The sequence below is a fragment of the Marmota monax genome, unplaced genomic scaffold (assembly GCF_021218885.2).
Source record: "Marmota monax isolate L192 unplaced genomic scaffold, Marmota_monax_Labrador192_F-V1.1 WCK01_AAM20220418_F8-fsc00066, whole genome shotgun sequence".
Lineage (NCBI taxonomy): Eukaryota > Metazoa > Chordata > Mammalia > Rodentia > Sciuridae > Marmota > Marmota monax.
In genome coordinates this window covers 8,242,454-8,251,571 of record NW_026692805.1, presented here as the reverse complement: position 1 = coordinate 8,251,571, position 9,118 = coordinate 8,242,454, and the positions used below count along the sequence as shown (strand labels likewise).

At 36.3% G+C, this 9,118-nt stretch overlaps 1 non-coding gene across 1 annotated transcript; it reads right to left on the bottom strand.

Annotated features, from left to right (window-relative positions):
* Positions 1 to 8,722: 8,722 nt before the first annotated feature.
* LOC124095231 (U6 spliceosomal RNA) lies at positions 8,723 to 8,828 on the bottom strand. The gene has a single exon (XR_006852438.1). It is a non-coding gene; the product is annotated as a U6 spliceosomal RNA (small nuclear RNA).
* Positions 8,829 to 9,118: the final 290 nt, after the last annotated feature.

Here is a 9,118-nt window from a genome sequence, read left to right as displayed (position 1 = left end):
TAAGTACTAGTTCCAAGTCTTTTGAACCAGAGTAACTGCCGGAAACAGGAACATTGTGTTGAGTCTGAGGTTGTTTCAGCTCAGCAGAGAAGAATAATCCCATGAATGAAGTTGGGGGAAGACAGCACTTAAGCCACACAGTTTCTATCCATGAAATACATGATGAAGCAGGAGGAAGTCACCCCTGGATATCTAGGAGAAGGAAACTGGTTAATCTACCTCACCATTGAGAATTCACCATCTATCCCCAGGCTAAATGGCCTTAAGAGGCCCAGTTTCTCTCTTGTCAGAATAGAATCTACCTTCATCCTTCTGGGCTCACCAAGAATGGAAATGGTAAGTGCATATGTGCTCCCTAAGAGCTAGTATACTTTTTTTTTTTTTTTTACATTTTTAGTTGTAGATTAACATAATACCTTTATTTATTTTTATGTGGTACTGAGAATCGAACCCAGTGCCTCACACATGTGAGGCAAGCAGTCCATCACTGAGCCCCAGCCCCAGCATGCTAGCATACTTCTGATAAGGCGAAGTAGATAGAGTCAGGCACAGATCAGGGTGGAAGAGGCTCTGCATGCCCATCCAGTGTCCATTCTTCCCTCTCCCTTGGTTACAAGGCCTTCCATTTTGTGAGCGATAGCAGTTGGCCCCACTCAAAAAAGACAGCGAGCCTTGTGACAAAGTGTGGTCTAGCCAATGAGATGTGAATGGAAGCTTCCAGGAAAACTCTGAAAAGGCTTCCTCTTCTGTTTTTTGGAATGTGATATAATGGCTGGAATTCTGGTCCACTTTGGAATACCAGGTGACCTTGAAGATGGAAGCCATTAACTAAGATACTGTTCTTGTAAGCTTTTACAGCTTTTACTGTTCTTGTAAGCTTTTACACAAGAAACAAACTATGTTGTATAAACCACTGCTACTTTGAATTCCCAAGTTATATGCAACCAAACCTTATCCTGATATGGCTAAGATTTCATATTATTCTTTGATAAGAGTTTTATATATTGAAAGCTGGGTGTAGTGGCAGATGTCTATAATCCCAACAACTCAGGAGGCTGAAGGAGGAGGATCATGATTTCAAAGCCAGCCTCAGCAACTTAGTAAAGCCTAAGCAACTCAGCGAGACTCTGTCTCTAAATAAAACACAAAAAAAGGGCTGGGTATATGGCTCAGTGGTTAAGTGCCCCTAGGTCAATCTCCAGTACCAAAAAAAAAAAAAAAAGTTTTATATGTTCACATTGACAATTTTCACAAGAACTTGGGATAGTCATATGTACCTGGCTCCCCATAGCAGAGTCCAGCATGGGATTGGAGCAGACAATAGGCAACCTGTGGAGTTAAAGCAGAATTTGGGGACAAAAGAAAGTTGTTTGTCCAAAAGGCAGATTAATCCCCAAGAAAATACAAAAAAAAAATTGTTTGGGTTATTAGAGAAATTGAACATCCCTAATTCAAAACCTGAAATGTTTGAGCTCAAAAAGTTTTGGATTTTGCATTTCCAGATTAGGGGTGCTCAACAGATAAAGTCTATATACATATTTCAAAATTTGGGGAAAAAAATCAAATCTGAAACACTTCTGGGCCCAAGCATTTCAGATAAGGGATATTCAGCCTATACTTTAATACAGCACTCCTTCAATAATCCCAGAAGTGGAGGCTCCCACCTACTTTGTTTTGTTTTGCTTTTAAAGAAGCTTCTATGCAACAGGCATTTCACATCTTAAATTAACTGACCTTGGTTTCCAACACTATAAAACCTGACAGCATTTAAAAGTAAAACAAGAGTAGTTTATGACGTGCTAATTTATTGCCTCTATCTCACATTAGTAACCTTCAAGGAACTCAAAATATATTGCCTCCATTATTTGACATTAAAATAGCTCTGGGGCCTCCGTGAGCAGCCAAGTAGATCCTAGAGACTGGCAGTACAATCACTCCCCTGCTTAGAACCTGTCAATAACTTCTCATTGTTTTTAGAGTTTCAGCCCACTGGGCAATCAAGTCCACTTTCTCTCCAGCCAATCAGAACTACTCACAACTCAACTTTTGTTTCTGCCATTCTAGACCGGCTTCACTCAGCTAACTTCACCCCTCTGAAGTCATTCTTCCTCCCCTGCCCCAGCTGCCTGTGTTTTAAATTCTGCTGATCTTCAAGGTCTAACACTAGCTATGCTCTTTCTCTGTCCCTCATACTGGAGATTATAAACTCTCATGGACCAGCTTGGGGTATAGCTCAGAGTGCTTTCCTAACATACAAGGCCTAGGTTTGATTCATTTCACATGGATTTTACAGGAAACTCTCAGAAGTTACTTTCCTCTTCTTTTGTTGTTTGTATGCATTGAATTGCTTTATCTTACCATAAGCTTCCAAAAGGAACACAAGGCTTCTTCCATCCCTCTGGCATCTAGGAGGTACCCAGGATTAGAAAGTGAATAAGAGGTTAGAGAAGTACCTAGACATGCTCCTTTTTTTATCTCCTCTCAGTCTATGTTTCTGGTACTTTTCTTTCCTTCATTTTTTTCTCAGCAAAGGAAAGACAAGGGATGAATTAGGGACAGGGAAGGTGTTGACTGTAGAAAGCTAGATTTTTCACTGATAATTAATCCCCTTTTATTATAGATGAATTTTTTGAGAAAATATTTTTCATCATTTGCAATGTGATGCTTTTGAGATTCATAGTTACCTGTTAGCAATACATTCATTGCCTTTTATGATTTCTCTTTTAATTAGCCAGGGAAATAGCCCTGGTGAAATAGAGTGGTATAATTCACTAAGTTGTCTTTCTTAAAGGGAGCAATCAGAATTTCACAGCCTCAGCTGTTTTCTTAAACTGGAAAGCACACAAATCCTCCAGAAGTATGCACTCTACATACCTACTAATAAGCCATACATTCAGTTGACAAATTTTTTCAATTTGTCTAAATCAGTGGTTCTCAATTTTAGGACAGTTTGCCCATATCTGAAAATTTTTATGTCACCACTGGAAAGGGGATACTGCTAGCATCTAGTGGGTAGAAGCCAGTGATGCTGCTAAACCTATGGACAGAGCAGCCCATACCACAAAGAACTATACAACCCAAAATGATGGTAATGCAAAAATTGAATTATTTACCCTGATTAAACAAATTTGGCAGTTATTCGCTTCAAATATATTCATTCTTTCCATCAGAACACACATTCTAATACTTTAATATCTGAAAGAGAATAACAAACTACATTCTATAAAGAATTCATTCTCTCATTTAGCTTCCCACAGGAAACTGTTTGAAGGGAAAAATACTTATTTTCTAAAGAAAAAAACAATTTTTTTTTAAATTTCAAAACACTTCTTAAAATTAACTTCCTACAGAAGGGCTTTTTAAACAGTCATTCCGGCTCCAGTTGTTTTGAAATCACTCTAGAAATATGGATGTGAGCCTGGAAATCTGCCTAGTTTAGATAAGCAGGCCTATAACAGAAATTTTTTCCTTAAACTCAATGAGAACGAATCCATTAAGAGTTCAGAAGGCAAAGAAATTTTAAGAACATTGTTGAGATAATGTGCAAGCAAAGAAAACACTAGATTTATTCTGTTTAGGGTCAGAGATAATATTTCCTTCACATCATTCAATATTTTGCTAACATTTTTTCTTCCTTTTTCCCCCCGCCTTGTGTTACTGGGGATGGAACCCAAGGAATTGCCCATACTAGGCAAGCACTTTAGCACTGAATTACACCCCCAGCCCTATTTTTCCTTTCTAATGAGGCAAGGGAGATTTCTGTTGATTATTTGATCATTTTCCATATTTTTCTTTTATAATAATAGTATCATGCATAAAATTTGGTGGCCTCCATGTTTTCTATACCATCACAAATATTTTTCCATGCCAATTAACATTTTTAAAAACTATAGACTGAAAAATGTCATATTGATCTACCATAATTGATTTAACCATTCCCCAATTAATGAGATTTCACTTGTTTATTTTTCATCAAAATAAAAACATTTGAGATGAGTATTTTTGTATCTTAAAAAATACATTTTATACTTATATAAAAATATATCAGGTATATATTTTATAGATGATCTTTATCTTACTTCCATAAAAGGAATTAGAATTGCCTCACAGAGATTTCTTCCTGTTTCTTATTTATCAGACTTCTACCTTTCCTAGGGACTTTACCTGGCAAAGTATACAATGCCAAGTTTTAATAAATGCTGACTAGTCAACATTCTAGACATTTGTAAATGCCCAGAAAAACAATGGATGATACAAAGAAAGAATTGAGGATCCCTAACTTCTATCTTCATCCGGGCTGCATTTTTATGCCTTTTTGCGTAAGCCCCAAGGATTTGGGGGCTTACTTCCCTTCTGAAAATGAGATCATTTCCTATCATTGAATAGCTGTTCTTGCTATGGTACTGGAACTAGAAAGAAGTTGGTCCAAATAGGAAGACCCCCTGCTCACTTAGTGTTACCTGAGAATGCAAGGACCCCCTTTTTTGCCTGGTGATGTCAACATCACTCCCTAACAATGTGCCCCAAATTCCCAGTTAACCAACTTTGGGAGAATTAAGGCCTTAACATTTCAGTTTTGTTTTGTTTTGTTTTTTTCTGTATTAAGAATTAGACCCAGAGGTGCTATATCACTGGGCTACATCTCAAGCCCTTTTTTACTTTTAATTCTGAGACGGGGTTTTTCTAAATTGCCCAGATTGGCCTTGAACTTATGATCCTCCTGCCCCAGCCTCCTGAGTAGCTAAGATTATAGACATGCACCACTATGGCTGGCTTTAAATTCTCATCTTTTCTTTGTTAAGTAATATTGGGAGTATTCACACATTTACTTGTCACAGTTCTGTATAGTGCAGTACCAGCAAATGATTAGCCAGATGGTTCACATTGCAAGGCACTGAAGGAATGGAAGAACACAGGGAAGCATCTTTAAGCCTGACTTCCTCACCTAATAAGCTCTGAGGATCTAGAGAAAGGAGTACTGAGAGCACAAGACCTATCTGGGAGGAAAGTCAGGCCCCGAGCCACTGTGGAGGGTCTGGGGCACTCTGAGGACAACACAGGGGCGATCAAGTAGCCAGGGAACCAGGTGAGAACAGTAAAATCCACATAGGGCAGACTTTTGCCTAATATATAGTTAATAACTTTGCCTTGGCTTCTGTGTATACAGTGCCAAACAAAAGAGGAATAGTACTTGGGTCATCCTAAAATATGCATCCTAATGTTATGAATGGAGTAGAAAAGAGAAAAGCCTTCTCAGGAAGTAAAAATACTTCCATTTTTACTAATAGTTTTCTCCATTCACAAATCTGTAATACTAATTTAAAGGAAAAAAATAAACTTGAAAAACATTAATATGCATAGATGTTAAATTAGTTGGGAAAAGTATCTTCAAATTGTCACTTAATTTTTAATGAAAAACTGAAGCAACCTAAATGCTCACAGATGATGAGTAATCAAGTAAATTCTGCCACATACAGTGGTATTCAAATCATAAAAATAAGGTTGTACATCATATTTGTTGTTATAAAGAAAGCCATGAAATATTGTTGAGAGTCAAAACAGATTACAAAACTGAAGGCACCATTTGATCTGTTTATGAAAAGCTATTTCCATATTAATATATGTGTAACCAGACACAGCTAGCACACAACTGTAATCTGAGCTATATGGGAGCCTGAAGCAAGAGATTTGCAAGTCCAAGACCAGCCTGGGCAACTTAGCAAGACCCTGTCTCAAAAATAGAAAAGAGAAGAGTGCCCCTGGGTTCTGTCCCTCATACCAAAGGTATGAATGCATGCACGCACATACACACTCACCACACATACAGATGATTGTAGGAATATTCCCAAATAGACTGTTGACAATGATTATCTTCAAAATACATAATTAATTTGTATTTTGTAATTGTAAAATCTGTTTCTTCTCTAAAAGCAATAATGCATTTCCTCCCTCCAAAAAGAAAAGCCTACCTAAATCCTTTTTATTTCAAGTGCTTCCATTCTGATAATCTAAATAATTGTGGTTTACTAAAAAGGATTGTAGAGTAAAATCCATACCCATGATAGAACAAAATTCAAGCTGGAGGACATCCATGACTGTAAAACCAGGAGACAAATGGAAGCAGCAATTCTGATGCAGGAAAAGAGCAACCTGGATTTTGACATCCTGTACAGAATCCTAAATCTTAGACTAAAAAAGCATCAACTGGTACATTTTCTTGCCCTTGAGCACTGATCATGTTATCTTTCATTTTTAACTTAAACCATAAAATTGTATTAGCTATGCTACAAATTAAGCTAAGCTGTCTTCTATCCAATCACTTCGATTCTGTCCTTTGGAGGGTGATTCTGTCCTCTTTGAGTTGAAAGTGAAGGAATTGTATCATGCCTTTTACTTACAAAATATTTTAAAAGATAACATCTCTAAGAAAATAGTGTTTTTCATTGAAAAATATTTTCCAAAGATCTAAACTTGAAAGACAACAAAAATTAAATATTTGGTGTATAAAGGGAGGGTGAAAAGGAAGAATTTCAAACCCAGCAAACTAGGAACAATTCCTTTAAGAAACTTCCACTTAAAGGACCCTGGCACATATAGCTCAGAACCTTGTCCTAAATGAGGTGATGAGAGATTTACAGTACCTGCTTTGTAAAACCAGATTCAGTCCTGTTACTGCCCACTCTGGAATCCAGGTGTCTAGCTGCTCAGCTAATGCCTGCTCCTCTACATCATCCACTCTTGACAAAAAAGCTGAGCTCTATAAATTAAATGGCATGATTAAACAATACATATACAAATCTGAATACCTACAATATTTCCACAGAATTACCAAAAATAAGAGCTTATTTTAATTGGTAGTGAAAGACATATAAACAAACTATTTGAGTAAATCCCTTGAATTCAATAAATCAATACGACAGAATTACACCAACAGTTACTTAGGTATCTACTATGGTATGAAGGAACTGAAGACCCCATTGAATAGTTTGTAAGCATGGAAGAGTTACATTGCCAAATAAACAGCACACCTGATAATTTCTCCAAGGGCCAAGAAAAAGAAGCATCACTTTGGGCTTTACATATAAAGAAGCTTAATGGAATATTCATACTTACTTAGAAACAAAAATCCAAAAGATCAGTAGGGAATTTTGTCTTAATAATATAGTATACTAAATAGTATGCTGTTTTTGTGCCTGAAGCTTTTTTCTATAAGGTTGTAAGGTGAATCTGAAGAATAAAAAAAAAAAAGAGATTATATTTAACAGTGGTCTTCATAAAGAATATTTTGTATGATTCTAATTATTTGAATAATGTTATATGTGCACACTTGTATATAGTCAGCATTCCAAAGTCTCCAATGAGAATATCCACATCATCCCAGTTCTACTCACATAACCACTGAAACAGATCAATTCTTTTTTAATTATTTTAGTTGCAGGGATTGAATCCAGGACCTAGCACATGCCAGGCACATGTCTGCCACTGAGCTACATACCCAACCCCAAAAGATTGGAATTTTTAAATGTTGACATCCTATAAAATGTAAAGAATTCACTAACTTTGTAAATAATATAAATTGCTTACAAAAATTTTATTTGGAAATGCAGCGTTGACATTTTTTGGCAATCCAATTCAGTTAGAATAACCATCACAGTCTCAGAGAAGCAGAACCAAATTTTAATTTGAACTAAAAATTTATACTTTATTATATTGGTAATGCCTCTTCTTTCCCTTTTTCCTTTTCTTAATTGGTCATTTTTAGTTATACATGACAGTAGAATCCATTTGGACATAATTATACAAGCATGTAATATATCTTATTTTAATCAGGATCCCATTCTTATGGAAGTACATGATGGGGGGATTCACTGTGCTATATTTATATATGTACACAGTTTTTCGTATCACCCTTCCCTTCCCCTCATTCCCCTTTGTCTAAACTACTGAACTTCTGTTCTTGCTCTCCCCCCTCCTTTATTGTGGGTAAACTTCCACATATCAAGAAAACATTTGACCTTTGTTTTTTGGGGATTTGCCTTATTTCTACTAGCATGGTATTCTCCAGATCCATGCATTAACTGGCAAATGTCATAAAGTCATTCTTAATGCCTAAGTAATATCCATTGTGTATATATGCCATGTTCATCTGTTGAAAGGCACCTAGATTGGCTCCATAACTTAGCTACTTTGAATTGAGTTACTATAAACACTGATGTGACTGCTTCACTATAGTATGCTGACTTTAAATCCTTTGGATATATACCAAGGAGTGGGATAGCTGGGTCAAATGGTGCTTTCATTCCTCCGTTTTTTGCAGAATCTTTATACTACTTTCCAGAGTGGTTGCACCAATTTTCAGTTCCTCCAGCAATGTATGAGTGTACCTTTTCTCCACATCCTCACCAGCATTTGTTACTTATATTCTTCATAATTGCCATTATGACTGGAATGAGATGAAATCTCAGTGTAGTTTTAATTTGCATTTCCCTAATTTCTGGAGAGGTTGTCTTCTTTATCCTGAAAGCTAAGACCTCTGCAGGCAGAGCTTGCTGCCATGTCCCCAACTCCTGAAATAGGACCTAGGACATAGCATGTGAACAGAAAATGTTTGTTGACTGAATAGACTGATATCTCCTACTCTTTAAATTCTTTTTTTTTTCACTTTTAGATCCACTTTTATTTTCTCTTTTCCTCCTCACATACAGAACTTCTCCACACACATTAAAATATGGAATGCTTCACAAATTTGTGTGTCATCCTTACACAGGGGTCATGCTAATCTTCTCTGTATCATTCCAATTTTAGTATATGTGCTGCCAAGCAAGTATCTCTCTGAATTCTTATAACCTAACAGCCTTTGTTTTATTTATGCTGCATTCCATCTTATATACTTCCTGCATATTACATAAGCAAGTATAAAACATTATTTGAGGACTTTAGAAACTTTCATAACTTTGTTGATATTAATCTCTCAAATCATGTTAGATAGTTACACCAGCTAGCAATTACATTTGAAGTATTCATGAAATAAGGAATCATAATATGTTAAATATATGTGGGAAGAAAGTACTTATTTAGAAAGTACTTTCATTACGGGTGTGAAAGCTATATTAATGGG